Raw genomic sequence first — 15,535 nt, 5'->3', positions numbered from 1 at the left:
TTTATATCTAATTCTTAATATTTTATATATATTTATATTTTCGACACTTGTGCAATAATATTTACACGCATGTCCACCCTCATTCCAATATAACACCCACTCACCCACCTTCTCACAAACTCACACAAACACACTAGTATGTATTGTACGTGTATTTAATGTATTTCTGTGAATATCTTTCATTGGTTTTATTCTCTGTATATTTTATTTGTTATATTTTTTTTACATGTATAAATAAAAATAAATAAAAAAAATATTTAAAAAAAAAAATGTATTATTTGTTTTTAACATCAATTTGTTAATAGCATTTTTTTATGCGTAAATATATATATTTTTTGTTTGAATTCTTTACAGGTTATTTCCAATTTGCTTTTTAATTCTAACACTTTTCTTATATCCATATTTTTTTTCCTTCACTTTTTATTTTGCATTGCAGTATTTTTTTTTTCATGTTTACAAAAAAGGGTGGTTTATTGTTAAAATTATTACTTACTATGTTTGTACTTACCTGTATATTTTTTGTAAATGCCCCTTGGGCGTATATTTATATATATATATATTTACATATATGTAAATATATATTGAGCAAATTAGTCAATTTATCGAGTGTTCATGACACAGCGGAATAAAAAGTAAACAATAAAAAACGAATGAATTTGATAAACAAAATACATAATGTTCCTACGTGATGTGACAATGACAGTGGTTGATGTAATTATTATTTTAGGAGCGAGTTACCTGTCACCAATTCCCTGAGGCAATACCGGTTATGTAAAGCTCCAAAAGACAACTAATAAAATATGATAAATACTGTCCACTAAGACACTAATATCCCCCATACTTTATCGAAACTGTCTGTGATGTAAAATAATGTTAATTTATATCACTCCGCGGATCTGTGGCTATCCGTTTTATTAAATTGGCGGAATAATTTAAAAGTGGTAAAATATTTTATTGAGACAATAAACATAATGAATAATTTGTCTTTTACCCAGAAAACGGCAAACATCTTAATAACACTGGTTTTTATAGATTTTTTAAGTTATGAACTTCGTAAAATAAACGCTTACAAATATTGTTATTACATCTCGATCGATTTTGAGATATTTGGTACCGAGATTCAATTTGTCGAGATCCGTACATTATGTAACGCTGAGATAATCATCGGTAAAATCAACAAGGAGTTTTGCATTGGTTTGCATTGGTTTGCATGGGACATGCAGAGCAAATGGTCAGTGAAAAAATGGCCTAAAGCTAGGGTTTCCTAGGACAGCGGTGTCCGTATCTTACGGCCGTAGTGAACGGTGATGCGGTGGGAAGCATTTAACATCGTTTCCTAGGGAAACGATGTTAAATGGTGTTGATAACACCGTTTTACTAGGAAACCACACTCTAGTCATCGTTACGACGGCTGTCCACCGCATCACCGTTCACTACGGCCGTTAAAATACGGGCACCGCTGTCCTAGGAAACCCTAGCTTAAGAGATTTACGATGCAACTTTTGAAGGATGCAGAAATCGAGAAAGACCGAGAAAGATGTGACGTGAACAAATCTAACGAATGCTTGAAGGACATGTAAAAATTCGGAATAATTGGCGAGCATGCATTAGAAAATGTATGAATGTAGAAGAAGCGAGGTCTGTATGCAAATACAGAGTGATACAACGTTCTTTCTTCTCTGTCTACATTTACAGGAGAACGGTGTAATGTTTATGTTTGTTTTGATCATTGAAATTGTCCGTTTCTGAATGAGGAAACGGAAGTCCTGTTGGACGGTCTGATGGATGTTACCAGACTAGTCTGGAATCCTGACTTAGGAATTTCAAATTATTTACATAGTTTTTTAGCTCTTGAGTTGACAAATGGGAGATTCTCAGGGGTGCCCCATAATATTGTCACCGATTCTTGTGAAATTCTCGTCTTTGAGAGAATGTGCAGAATTATTGGTAAATTAAATTTTATGCTTTATGTATTGTTCAGGAAGCCTAATGTAAGGCCTTATAACCGAATATCACTCGTAACCACACTGGCTCAGTATCAGGCATAGATTAATCTTTCACATTTTATCACTTCTTGACAATATTTTAATCCCACTTCACCTGTTTATCTGATAGAGCTCTTTCAACAATTAGCTAATGCTGTGATAGGTCACAGCATTAGCTATCTCTTCGTTCAAGTAACATGAGAACCCTTTCAATACTCATTCACCCCTCTATTTATTTTGCCTCCTCTTTTACAGTAGTAGCCACACAATAATGGAATAATCTACCCACGAATGTCACAGACCCCTTCTTTATTTACCTTCAAATCACATATGAAACGTCACTTCTTGAATATGTGAATCTTTCCTTTCTTCTCCCTCTTTCCTTCCCCCTTTCCTCCTCCTCTCTTCATAGAATAGTGTAGATATTAGTTTTGTTTTTTTATAATATTATGTTTTATAATAAAAATATGTTAATTCATACCTACAGTCCTACAATATGTTAATACACCGCAATTTTCTCAAATTGAACGGTTTGGGTAGGTAGGAAGCAGTGGCGAGGCGTGATTTATTTTATAGGTAATCTCCAAAAAAATGTTCATTAATTTGTACCTGCATATAAGAACATAATACGTTAGTAACATAAATATAAATGACTATTTTTTCTGTATATGAACCACGCGAAATACCAAGCTTTAATATACGCTATTTAAATACAATACTTGTGCAAAAGTTGATTAACAAATACCACATTGACATTCAGCCCTGACTGTCTACACTAAACACTGGCCAATTCCTGTTAAAATGAATAATGCCAAAAAGTCCACTGTAAACGCCACATGTCCTATGTGATACATAATATGTCAACGGTATCCTATCAAAGAAAAATAGTCATTTGTCAATAATGTTCGAAATACTACTATTCAAATAGAGAATCTTCAAATAATATTTGTAATCTGCAAGCTTATTTTAGTACTAAAAAAGATGACTACATGAAATTGAACATTTTTTTTTATAAAAAAATATTTGCATTCTTATGATTTACACAAATATTGAATTTTGAGGGCCATTTTCAACAAGTTGCAAATAACTTACCATTAGAAAATTGGAATCGTGTTGGGGTAGAGTGGGATTCAAACCACGGACCTTTGATCCGTGAGTCCGAAACACTAGTCACAGGAACACAACCCTAAAAAAGGTGTAACTTGTTTATTGAAAAAATAACACGGTTTTTTTGTATTAATTTTTAATTTGATTTAATTAATTTTGTTTATTCAGAAAAACAACAGCAATACAAAAAAATATACACAACATTATAAAAAAAACATAAAATAAAGCCAAATCAGTTTTCCACATAAATACAATTATAAAAATCCAGTTCAGTTAGATATAATTCATAGAAGTGCATGTGTGCGAGTTTTTTTTTTGTGTAAGAATGCGTGTGTAAAAAAGTGGAGTGTGGTTTTGGTAGGTATGTGAATATGTGTGTGATTGTATATGGGTGTGAGGGTAGGTTTAGGGACAGGGTAAGTGTGTGTTTGATATGAGTGAATAGAAACAACTTAAATTTATAATGTAATTTATTTTTTTTATAAAGAAACATAGTTTTTTTCAAATAATAGTTTTTCAATTTTGGTTTTAAAAGTGAGTTTACTGCAATTTGTCGCCTTTTGAAAATAAATGACCTGAGAATATAACACAATTTGACATTAGTGAAACCAACAGGAAGACTCACGATCTTTAAAACGGTTTTGGGTTTGTGTAGGAAGTACTAAGAGATATTCGGAAAGCGATATTCGCGGAAGCACGTACCTTACAATTTTTTTTCAATAATTTTGTTTCATCAGTTTGATGGTGCCCACAAAGAACCTTGATGCATCTCAATCGGCTGCCAGCTCCTGTGCATCCTCCCAAGTCACGTTCGCGTCCAGTAGTTCTGACATAAACTGCCAACGAACAGTCAGCAGCGGGCGTCCAGGACGTCGAGAACCCGATGCCTTGTAAAGTAGGCAAACGCGATTAAGACTCTCAGGAAGCATCCTCAGTGTATGGTTTAGCCATCCGAGTTGCCTTTGCTTGATGGCAGTTGTCACCGGAGTCTGCTGCGTCCGTTCTTTTATTACTTCATTCCATACAAAGTCAAACCACCGCAAACTCAAGATTCTTCTGAGACGCGTATTCTTAAATTAGTTTAAAAATTTATTTTATTTTATTTATTAATGTATACACGGCACAAATGCCTTTTATAAACATAAACATAAATACAATTAACATACAGTGTTCTATTACAAAATTATTAAATAATATAATCACAATATATCTATACATATTACACAGTTGTTTTATAAATTTTCTATAAAATAACTTTAGGATTTTAATACTTAACATACTTAGGTAGAAAAATAATAATAACAAAGATAACGCGGTATATTTGAAATAGCAAAAATCATTGATTTGTTGGTATTGTTGCAATGTATATTGAATGCCCTAGGAATATTACTAACTGTCTCCTGATAAGAGCTCAGGAGTTCTCAACGGCTTTTAAAAAAATATTTTAAAAAAGAAACAAAATAATAAACCTTTTAAAGAAATTTAATATTAAAAAATTCAAAAAAGTATGTAAAAAATTAAATTTTAAAAACTAATTTTTTTTTTTTAAATTTAGTCGTACGTTCATAAATACATTTGACTTGTATTTATTTATACATTTATTTTTCTCTTTTTATAAATGAACATAAATACTTAAACATCATTCAAATTCCTAAACTATTTCTTTAATAGCAAGTTTAAACTTCATTTGGCTAACGTGAAAAACGTCAATACAACCGATCTGGTTCCCTAGACTGTGCAATCTTGAAATAGGTGAATTCATAGCAAAATTAGTGGCAGCAATTGTCAGTTTAACTTATTATTCGGGAAGGCTTTCAATGATATTGAGTTGTTTTTGACAAAAATGGCGCTATATAAATTATCCAACTTTAATAATAATAATTATGCAGAAAAACTATTTATATATATTTGTAAGTACGATGAACCAAATATTTTTTTCAGAGCTGCGGTATTTCAGGAAAAAGCCGCTGCGTATATTAGTCATGTTATTATTTTTAAGATGACTTAACACAAAGGATCTCAACGTTTAACTGCAGTATTAATAACAGCAAGGTTACTACACAGTTAGTTATTGGTACAAGAGAAACAGAAGCTCACACGTGCTTCTAATATTAGCATTAGCAACGTAGTACTCAGTACAAGTCGATGGACTGGCCTACACACTCGGACATGTCGGTGTGTGCGTAGGTATGTGAGAATGTGTGTGTAGAAATTGTAAATTTGTGAATTAACAATAATTTTCAATTCTACCTGATTCGCTATTGAAATACCGTGATTTTCCTATGCAAATGACATTTTTATTCGTTGATATTATTTTTTAATTGTTTTCATTATAAACAAAGATTAATAATAAAAATAATGTGACCTCACTGGGATTACCCGTGCCGAGGACACCTAACAATACACTTTAAAAAAAAAATATTTTTACATTTGAGAATAAACAAAAAAAATTAACAAAATATTCACACAGTTTTTAACACTACGTACAAAAGTTTACATTTAATGTGTGAACACCTACATTATTTATATTATAGAACGTACAATAATAGCACAAAAACATAACATAAACTAAACATTCGTGGAGCAGTTTATTCCATATTGGTTTAGGCAAACGAGACAATCCATTTTCTCTTTACCCAGCTCCACTACCCATTTTTTTATAGACTTTTTGAACGTGGAAGTAAGTTAAATATTTTAATTGCATAATACTTAAAATCCGTTTGTCCGAAAGTGATATTAGTTTGTATTTGTTTAAGTTGTCTTTGTGTTGAGTACAAAGTTTTATATTTTACATTTACCCAAATATTTCAATTCGTAAATAACTCACTATAAGAAAATGGGAATCAAGTTATACATATATTTTTCTGTTTTTCTTCTTAATACTATTTTTAATACTAAAGCATCTAAAACAAAAAAACATAATATGTTCATTGTTTTATATGTGTACAAAATTATGACTAGTGCTATGATTCGAACCTCGCAACTATGATCCGAGAGTCTGCGACACCAGCCACGGATCCACAACCCGATTCAATACAAGTTTGTTTATGACATAGTACACACAATCAACCCCTTAATGGGAACCGTTTCTACAAAATGTAACTTTTTCAGGAGAAGGTTTTTTCATGTTAAAAATAAAACTATAACGATTTTTAAAAGAATAAAAATTAAATTTTATAGATTTATAAAATTCTAACACATATACTCAAAATCAATAATGTAGAATACGTAGAATTATTTTTTAAAATGTTCTAAATTTACAAATTTTCACAAAAAAGAAATATTTTCAAAACATATTTTTGTGATAAGAATGTAAGGAAATTTGATTTATGTTGGGAATAAAATAAGTTTACTTTTGCGTAAAACCATTTTTAACTGTTTCATTTAAATTATTTATTGACAATTCTTGATGGAATTCCATTGTAATAATATAATGACTTATATTTACGTATAAGTTATTAACCAAGTATTTTTTAAATTAATAACTTATATGTAAATATAAGTTATTACATCATTTCTAACTGGTTTTTTGTAAAAAAAAACTTGAACCGCTACAACTTCGCACATATATCGTTTTGTTAAAATTTTATCTCACCAATCGATAGAACTCACATGGAAGAACCAATTTCAATAAAAAAACGCATTTGTTTTTTTCTTTTAGAAATTTCACTCAGTGAAAACGGTCCTTAAATAGCCACAAAAACTGTTTTTCTTCTAGTTCAAAGAAATTTAGTAGTCTGTATTAACGTAATTTTTTTTAACAATGTTTGATTATGTCCAAATGCTTGCAAACTGGCTGGATTTCCTCCCTAGGGAGTTGTTCATATTTAAATTTATTTCAACAGAGAGGGACAACATTTTTGAGAAGGGAATATGGAAGTCTAGGCATTTACAGGGCTTATGACCTGTCATTGCCTAGACTTCCATATCCCCTTCTCAAAAATGTTTTTCCTCTGTTGAAATAAATTTAGGTTTTTTTTTTTCCCACTATTCAATTTCAAAATAAATACGGAGTATTATTATTAATTTTATGAGACGTGTTTTGTTCGTTAAAATATTTTTTTGTAACGCATTAGATGAGCCGTACAGTATATAGAGGAAAATTGAAAATTATCCCCAAAAAACAATATGATGTACTGATAATAAGAAAAACGCAATGTTTCAAAGAGTTATTATATCCTTTTTATTTTCAAAAATTTACTGTCCTTTAAACTTTATCTGACTCAACCAATTATAGGATTTTTGCTTGGGTGGAAATATTTTTTTCCTGACATGCCTTGTATTTTCAATTTTCGCGTTTTTATTGCACGATGCGAATCAATTAAATTTTACGCGCATCGGTAATGCACCGTTGCATAATAATGTATTATACGTTATGACCACTTGACCAGTGGGTGTTGGAAGTGTCATGCTTCACTTACGATCTTGGCAAGCGATGCTCTTAAGGAGACGCCAGACAATAAAACTAATTGGAGACTTGTGTCAAGAGGAGAGTCTCTGATTAAAGTATGGAAATGAAAAAAACATACTTGAACACACCTTTAATTAGAAATAATGACTAGGTGCTTGCTTCGCGTATATGATATAATGACATTTCATATCGACCCTGTTTAGATTATACGATATTTTTTTATTTTTTTAAAGAATTCGCCAAGGTATTAAATAAATTATTTTTATTTTATTTTAAAATTATTAAACTTAACCAAAAAAACATATCGTTTTATCAGCACTATCATGGTTTAAGGTTTTGTATTTTTGACATCTCAAGTTTTCTTCCCTTCTTCTCGGTGAGTTCTGCTGATTGGTCAGTTGACTTACGGTAAACCGGAAATCTATCACAACTAGTTCAAAGTCTTTCGTTTTTATTAATATCATTTTTATTATTTTTTACATACATTTTCAATAAAATTCGCCGCACAATTCAATGCTCTAATTTTTACCGCGCGAAAGAAATACATTTTTATATTCAATTTCCCGTAGGGCTGAACTTTTCCATTGCTGGTTACCGGAAGATTTGCTTTTATCAATGGGTTTACTTTAGAGTTATTAATAATTCACTAGAGAAGCCCATTATTATTATTATGGATAACTTTTTCGCTTTAGCGCCATTTTCATAATATAATAATTGCGTTCTTATAATTTACGCAAATATTTAATTTTGAGGGCCATTTCCAACGAGTTGTAAATAACTCACTATTAGAAAATGGGAATCAAGTTGGGGTAGAGTGGGATTTGAACCACGGACCTTCGATCCGTGAGTCCGAGACACTAGCCATGGGACCACAACCCGATTCGAGATTGATCGCGAGTGCGGATGTATAAAGATTAACACGGATTAAATTAGAAATATTTATTACAAGTAGTTACACGCTAAATCAATACATAATTTTACTAAAAGGAATTAACAATATATTTTAAACTGTCCAAGGGCCCTACGCGCAGAGGAGACGAAAGGTCGAGAAGAAATGTCGCGAACAGCGCAGCGTTGCCAACCTCCATCGTGCGAAAGTCGGTAAAAACAGAAAAATAAATCGGTAGATTTTGGTAGATTCATTGTCCTTGTGGGGGGGGGGGCGATGGGAAAAGGCGGGACGGAAGAAAATTTCCCAACCTTTTTTCATTACAAAATTTCGCTAAACAAACAATTGGATTTGTTAAAAACCAAACTAAATGGTGGCCCACTTGATCTAATGGCTGACGCTTGCCTGACACACGGAGAGTTCTGGTTTCAATTTCCAGTGAGATCACAATAATTTACATATTTTTTTACGTTTATCGCAATTTTAATCTTAATGTTAAAGAAATAACTACTAAGTAATCGGTAAAATATATTACTAAATTTGAGCAGAAAATAGTTTTAGGTGACAAAAACGTTTCATTATTATTAAGTGATCTGCTAACATGTTCCACTTAATAAAATAAAAACCACGATCTTATGAAAAAATACATAGGGAAATAAATTGTATACACTTACTCCCACATAAATACACACAAACACACCGTTTTGTTGTACCACAATTTAATAAGCATAATTTTTATTTGGAAACTTCGCTGGTCTGTCTTTAAACCATATCTTCATTATGTTATTTAATCATTGTTGACTGTTTGTTTCTGAGAAATCAATAAATAAAAACCAATTGCATAGATTATTAACATTTTCTGGGAAAAAAATTAAAGTCATTAGACGTTTGCCGTTCAAATCCTCTTGCTAAAATGTATATAAGATCTATGCGATTAATTTAAAACAGCTTTTCTCATCCGCCGGTCTGCGGACCGGTACCGGTCCGTTTAGATTTTCTAATCAATGCAAGTTAGTGTTAGCTTCTAATAAAATGTGTTCTATTATAAAACGTTGGTTTTAAATACATTCAATTTTATAGTAAAAATACCAGTCCCAAGAATTTGCGAAAACGATGCGATCAGTCTCTGCTTATTCCAAATTATGGCTTTAACATCTTATCTTTTATTTTAATAATATTTTTATAACATTTCTCATCTCTCCAATACTAATATGAAAGATTCTTCATGGAAGTTGATAGTGCGCCGTTCTAGTAAAATATTAGTTTTAAATACTTTATTCATAATTAAATATTGTGCTTTTTATAAAATGTATTTTTTATTATTAGCAGCTCGAATATTTTATCAATTTTATTTTATTACTGGGTAAACTATTATAATAAAATTTAATAATAATTTATATTGTTTGCTGTGGAAAATTTAAATTGACTTTTTTTACAAAAACCTTAGTGTCTATTATCCTTATATTATTGTAAGCATTTCAAGTAAAAATTGTTTTTATTTTCACAAATATATAAAATTAAAAAAAATTACAATGAACTAACGAACTTAAATGTTTCAAATATTTGCTTAATTTTATTTTTAATAATTACTTAATCGAATATTTTTAGGCGAAATTAGAGAATGGTTTCATAATGATGATAGCACGTAGAAGGCGGATAAAATCGCAGTGATGTATAAACACTCTCCTATCCAATGCACTCATTATGTGTCCTATTAGGAGAGGTATGAGGTATGATGCCGCATACTGAATGCGTTTTGTAGTTTCATGCATCATTTAAATGTCTCGCCTCAAGGTGGACCCGAGGCTAGAGGACTACAAACTGTAGAAAATCTTCAGCCTGAATTCAGGATAAAATATTTGGCTTTCGTCTTCATTTTGTAAATATTTATGTCTGAAGATTGCCATTAAAATTCTCGGGCGTAAAAACAATTTACTTTTGTTGTTTTTTTTCTTCAAACTCCTGTAATAATAAAAATAATAATTTAACGCACGATTCCTGTTTTCATTGTGTTGTCTTTTGTGTGAATCAATAGAGCCCAACGCAAAATTAACAAAATTTGATGAACGAGGAATATCGGAATTGAATAAATTAAAATAAATAATACAACTTTGTTTTTAATCACTATTTTATATTTTTTTTCCACCGACCGGTTTTAAAGCAAACACGCTTCTTCATCAAGGTTTACGTAACTAACGAGCTTTTTCCTATTATAAAGAAGGTAAAATGATCAGTCTTGCGGTTCAGGTGCCAGTCCAGGGACTATGAAATATTCTAGTGTAAAAACATATTTTCAAATAAATGTTTCATGTCAACCATATCGGGAATCGAACTCGAGAACTCTCGCGTGGTAGATAAACCCGCTGACAACTATGCCACGAGGCCGACACTTTAATGCAAATTCTCTAAAATTATTCATTCAAAATGTCTTTTAGATATAACGAAATCATAAAATACTACGTTCTACCACTAGCATCAAGCCATTTTTCCGTAAAGTTAGGCAGAGATGATGGAACGCCACACACGTCTTCCCTGACAAACAAGTCATACTTGACCTTCGATTGTATGCTTTTGACATGAGCAGACTTAAGATTTTGGTTTTTCTGATCATGTCACGTCTATCTTGGTCATCTTAGTCCTACATTACCATATTTTTTGTCTTATAAAATAAATTCTATTATACAAATCTGTATATAAAAAAGAAAAAAGAAAAAAGAAAAGAATTTGAAATGAATAAGTCATTCAGATACTATCAAAATTCCTAAATTCCATACAAGTCATGGTCAAAATAGCTTTGTCTTCAAAGGTGTAAAAAATTATAATAATCTTCCTAATGAACTGAAAACTATTAAAAATAATATACCAATAAATATTTTTAAAGTTAATCTAAATATTTTTTTTAAACTCTTGTAAAACAACATTAAATTTTAATTAGTATGAATGTTTGTTTTGATGAATTATTGTTTTATGTTTTTCTTTATATTTCCAATGTTTTTTTTTTTCATGTACTCGTATTTAAAATTATATAAACTCTTATAAATAAACAACTAAAACAGTGTAAGTCACTCTCCAAGCACAAAAGTTAGTCTCTTTTTGGAGAGTTACAGTGATAACATTTACTAGATGTGTAAAAGAAATTATGTTTAGAATTTTACAAAAACTTGTACTTTTTATGAAATTTATGAATTAATTATTTTTTTAAAAATATTTCTGTTTTACCATTATTAAGTCGTCCATTCGTTCTACATAACCAAACCATCTTCGTGAATATTTTGTAATCTTATCAATTATACCTGTCTCAGATTTTCACATTGAAACTTGTAATCCTGTCATCTTTGGTTTCTCAATTCTACTGAACGCGTATGAATACTCGCTCTCAAGTCTCAAAGAACAAATTTAAATAGGTGTGTAAATACCTTGACGGGCAGTGCTTTCGTGAAACATGTATTTTCAAGCAAGCTTTCGTATAAAATAGTACCATATTACATTTAATGTACATGCTTACTGAGATAAATTACGTCTCGAGTTGAGATATTCCTCCCTTCCGCTTCCCACGAAACACGATCTTAGACCTCGCCTCTTCGCCCAATATTTAGGCAATACATCTAGTCGCAGAGATAACATTACGGCGGGAGTCTGACAGGTCATGTGTCAATGGCCATAATTTGTTTGGTCTGTCAGTGACGAGTTGTTAGTAACTAACTGGCACAGATTGCCTCATACACTCCTTCCGCATTTCTGAGTTCCTGGTACCTCGTTACACTTCCTTGTTGGTCCCGCGAGATAATATTATATATATTTTTAACATCAAATGAGAATTTATTATTTCTCTTAATTTAACTAACTAACTAACTAACCATCACGCCATTTCCCCAGAGGGGTAGGCAGAGAGGATAGAACGCCACACCACTCTGTCCTGGCACACTTCCTTTGCTTCCTTCACATTCATACATCTTCTCATGCACGCACGTCGATTATTCCGACTTTTCACATGACCACTTTCAAGAATTTGTTGTACTTGATCATGCCATGTCTTTCTCGGCCTTCCTCGACTTCTACAACCAGACACAATCGCATCATAAATCTTTTTAGCCGTTCTTTATTCGCTCCACATGACCGAACCATCGCAAAAGACCGTTCTTAATTTTGTCGATAATGCTTAACTCAGCCTTGCATTCTGCTCTAATTTCGACATTAGGGCACCTATCATACATTGTTTTTCCGCACATTCGCCTGAGGGATCGCATTTCAACAGCATTCAGTCTACTTTCGTCCCTTTTTTTCCAACTCCATGCTTCGCTTCCATACATTAGGGTTGGTACCAGAACTCCATTATGAACTGCTAATTTAGCCTCTGCGATAGACACTTATTTGCTACGACAGACTTTAAGGCACCATTAACTCTGTTTTATTTTATTTTATTTTTATTTTATTGGGGAAATCAACAGTTCTACATACATATTTTTAGTAAACAAACAGATATAGTGTATAAACTCAGAACCAATAACAGATTTCCACATAGTATACAAAGTTAGTAAAGAATATATATTACATATCAAATAAATACAAACAATTTATACATATAAAAATGTTATTTTCAAGTACTCAATAATCAAAGATTTTTTAAATATAATTTTAAGAACATTAAGTTACTGTAAATTGGGCGATAAGGACAAAAAAGGACAAAAATGCTTGAAGAGAGGATAAGGAGGGGGGGGGGGGGAGATGTACATATTTATTATTATAATGTCTACTAAGTTACATAATACATTTTTAGTTTAAATTTTAAATCTGACAGAGTGATGTTTGTATAATCTATATTTTAAATTTTGTATTGTACATTGAAAAAGTCCTACGAAAAAAAGCAGTTTTAACATACGATGTCTTACTTGTTGGTACATGAAACAGGTGGTACCGTCTACAAATCCTGGCTGGCACATGTATTGTTATTAAAACAAGCAGCTCTGTACAGTCAACCATTCCTGTCACAATTTTGTAAAGTATTAGTTGGTCCGCACACACTCTGCGGTATTGTAGAGAAATGATTCCATGGAAGGTGGAGGCAGTGAGAGTAGATACATAAGAAATACCGGTTTTGTATTTAAGGTACTTTATAAATTTGTTTTGAATATTTTCTATTCTACTTATATATATGGCATACTGGGATTCCATATCTGAGAGGCGTATTCCAAATGGCTTCTGACAAATGTATAATATAATGAAATAAGGGCCTTTGGATTATCAAAGTGTTTACTCATTCGAATTATGAAACCTAACATGCTCAATGCTTTGGAGGTAATTTTATTGATATGCGATTCAAAAAGTAGTTTTGAGTCTAAAACAATCCCAAGATCTTTAATTTCGTGCTTTCTCATTAGTACATTATTGTTTAGTTTGTAATCAAAATTAAGAATTTTTCTTTTCCTTGTGAATGTAATACAGACACATTTATTTATATTCAAAAACAGTTTATTTTCAATACAATAGTCAGATTAGACGATTAAGATCGTCTTGAATCATTAGGCAATCTTCTTGAGATTTAACTTTAGCGTATATTTTCATATCATCGGCATAAAGAAGAAATTTTGAATAAAGAAAGCGAACATCAATGTCATTTATATATATAAGAAATAATAGGGGACCGAGTAGACTTCCCTGGGGAACACCAGAGGAGATTTCTGCCCAGTCAGATTTATACCCCCAATTACTACCGATTGACATCGATTACTAATATATGATATCAGCCAGCGCAGAAATCACCATGTATACCTATAGCCAAAAGTTTGCGTGTTAAGACTGAATGGTCAACTTTTGTCAAAGGCTTTGCTGTAGTCAGTATATATAGCATCAGTTTGGAAACCACTTTCCATTGTGTTTAAAATATCATTTGTAAATAAAGTAAGGTTGTAACGGTCGAGCGTCCGGAGAAAAAGCCATGTTGTTGAGGACAGATATAGGATTTTACTGCATGGAATAATTTTCATAAATATTTTTTCAAATAATTTAGCGAATGTCGTAGTATTGAAATTGGCCTATAGTTGTTTGCGTCATTTTTTGATCCAGATTTAAATATGGGTGTGATGTTTGCTTTCTTCCATTGAGATGGAAAAACACATTCCTGGAGAGACTTTTTAAATAATATAAAAAGTGGAGAGATAAATTTTGGTAGCACGCTTTAATAAAAATAGGAGGGATCCCGTCTGGTCCACTACCTTTATTTATGTCAAGTTCCTTAATGAATTTTTTTACGATTGCTTGGGTTATATCCGCATATTGGATATCAGCTGATCCATAATTAGAGTTATTTTGATTGAACAGAATAGGTATTGTTTTTGGAGTAAAAAACGATTAAAAGTAGTCGGAAAATAAATTGCATATGTCTATTCATTATTTGCAGTTTGGTTTAGGTAGATAATTTTATTAGGAATAACATGAGAGGTATTTTTAGATTTTACATATGACCAAAAACGTTTAGGATCTGTAAGAATTTCGCTCTCAATTTTTTACCGGCACTAACCCTCCTTTCAATATCCTTGTCCATATTTCCATCTCTAGTAAACATACTACCCAGATATACAAATTCTTCGACCTGTTTCAAACTATCTCCATTTACTACAATCTTACATTCAGTCATAGTTACATTTCTTTCAAAGACCATGACGTTCGACTTTTGCACATTCATTAGCAAATCACTCTCCTTGCACACTTCGTAAACCTTTGTAACCAAGGATTGCAGTTCCTCTTCGCTGTCAGCTAGGAGGACTGCGTCATCGGCGTCTCTTAATTTACTTTTTTTAAAACGACAACAAGAAACTATCACGGCTTTTCCCGTAGAGTAGGCATAGAGGATATAACCAGTATCACTATGGCTTTTCATACATACCTCGCTTCCTCTGCATCATCTTTGCATGCACGCACGCCAAATATTACGACTTTTGACGTGTCCAACTTCAAGTATTTGTTGGATTTGGTCGTGCCATGTCGTTCTTGGTCTTTCCTAGTTTCTGCATCCATCATCATTCGTATCATTAATCCTTTTAGCCGTTCTTTCGCCGTCCATTCGCTTTACTATTTTTCCATGTTAATTATTACGGCTTACACAGGCACAGCCTAAAACCCATAATAGTTCATAAACATATTATC

The sequence above is a fragment of the Micrasema longulum genome, unplaced genomic scaffold (assembly GCF_059751315.1).
Source record: "Micrasema longulum isolate JH-2025_06_02 unplaced genomic scaffold, ASM5975131v1 h1tg001921l, whole genome shotgun sequence".
Classification (NCBI taxonomy): Eukaryota; Metazoa; Arthropoda; class Insecta; order Trichoptera; family Brachycentridae; genus Micrasema; species Micrasema longulum.
This window is presented reverse-complemented; position numbering follows the sequence as displayed.